Here is a 2,097-nt window from a genome sequence, read left to right as displayed (position 1 = left end):
ACTGGTATGGCTCAGCTGGAACTAATAGGGTTATCCCAGTTTACCTAACTGAGGACATAGTCATTCTGTATTTCTAGCATCAAGCACTGCCAACTGTTTTCAAATACACCTGAAGTGCCTGAATGTCATTATTGCTAATTTGTATCTATACAGCACCTTTCATGCAGATGGGTATAAAGCTCTTTACATATTTTTTATGCCAGATTCCACCCACAGGAAAACTAGATTAAATCAGGAGGAATGCCACCAAAAAAAATAGTGAAGAGAGAGAGCAGCAGACCTTGAAACAGAAAGTGCATCTGGCTGTTAGTGGAGTGATTTTTTGCACACTGTTTGCAAATATAACCAGTTCTAGGGTAGAACAAGGCAGCAGTTCAGTTGTATCCATGTACAACTAAACAAGTTGTGCATGGTAATAATTCCTTGATTTTACTTATGACAAACAGTAATTAGCTCATGATTATGTAAATGTATTCTTATACAGGTAACATTTTTCACTGCTTGTATTGCAGACAGGAGCTTTGCAGCTAAGAAATGTGCACAATTATTAGGGGAAAAAAAGTTTATAAATTATGATAAAGAGCTTCTAAGATTTACCATGTCACAAAACCTCCCAGTGTTTCTCCCAGATTCCTGCCAACTATATAGTAAATCAAGCAATAACTGATCTGTAAAAAAGCCACAAGGCATGCTGCAGTATGATCAGAGTGACACTTTCTGCTGAGGAAGACTGTTCTGTCCTGGGACAGAGGTTCTTCATCATAACCCAGAACGGTTATGTCCATTTCCCACGTAATTCCCAGGGAACAGTTTGGCTGTATGATTGAAGAGGTGCATGGCTCTCACTCCCCAAGAGGTACTTCTTAATATAAAGGAGCATTAATGGGTTGAGGATTTACAGATCAAAGCCTGAGCTGATGCCAACCACATCCTAGAGAAAAGAGTGGCTGTACAGAGCCCTGCTACCTGTTCCACCCTTGTCCTGGTGGAGACCTGGGCCACTGTATTCTGCAGTGCCATAATCTCTGTGTTTAGCTTTGCATGGAATAAATCAAACTGATCCACTTTGGATTTGATAGACTGGTTTCAGGGGCCATATCCTCATCCACACTGGGAGAGGTGCAGGCTTTGGCAGTGCTCTGGGTATGTCTGTGTGGCACGTGTGCTAGTGCTGCTGCCCTGTGGGCACTCACGTCAGCAGAGTCCGGCACATGAGCCAAGGGAGGACAGCAAAGAGTACAATGTAGTATACAGAGATAGATAGATAGATAGATAGATAGATAGATAGATAGATAGATAGATAGATAGATAGATAGATAGATAGATAGATAATGTGTGTGTGTATACATGTATATATATATATATTTATGTATATATATATGTGTATGTTTTCCAGGAATGGTTCAGAGCTGTAATCACCAGAGTCCACAGAAGCATTTAGCCTGCACCCTGTATGGAGGGTCTGGTTAACCCTCCAGGGTTCCTCCACCCCAGCTAGCTGCATAAACAGATTAGCAACTCTCTGTGGCCAGCTTGGCAGAAGCTGCAGAGATGGAGCAATGTAGTACAAAAGTCTGAGAGCTGACATTTTTACTACAACTAGAAGATAGAGATCAAGAAGTGAGAAATACGCAACAGTCAAGAAAAGCTTGGGACAAGAGCAGAGCAGAGAAGGAGCTGTAAGAGATGGACTGAAAGTTATTTCAAAGCTGATATTTCTAGTGCTATTTTATTTTTGAGAGATGTAAATGGAGCCTGACTTTATAGAATACACTGTGACAGTAATGGCTGTCAGAGTATGCAGCTGACTATTTTCAGTCTATCAGACCCCCGTAGCATCTGTGACTAGTTTAAAAGGCCCATTGCAATGTGTGAATGTGGGACACTGTGGCAAATGTGTGTCACTTATGAAATGGCGGACTAACCCTGAAAAATTATTTCATATCAGAGGCTTGTGCCAAAGAATCACTGAGGAGTAAAGGGTTGTTTTCTTTGTCACTCGCTCCAGCATCCTTCTGGGACACAGAGGCAAGTTTACCTTCTTATGAAATAGCCTTTTTTCAGATACTTCCCAGAACTCATAAAGAGCATTACTTT

The sequence above is a fragment of the Prinia subflava genome, chromosome 5 (genome assembly GCF_021018805.1).
Source record: "Prinia subflava isolate CZ2003 ecotype Zambia chromosome 5, Cam_Psub_1.2, whole genome shotgun sequence".
NCBI classification, from domain to species: domain Eukaryota; kingdom Metazoa; phylum Chordata; class Aves; order Passeriformes; family Cisticolidae; genus Prinia; species Prinia subflava.
The sequence above is the reverse complement of the archived record's forward strand: the minus strand, read 5'-3'. Positions refer to the sequence as shown.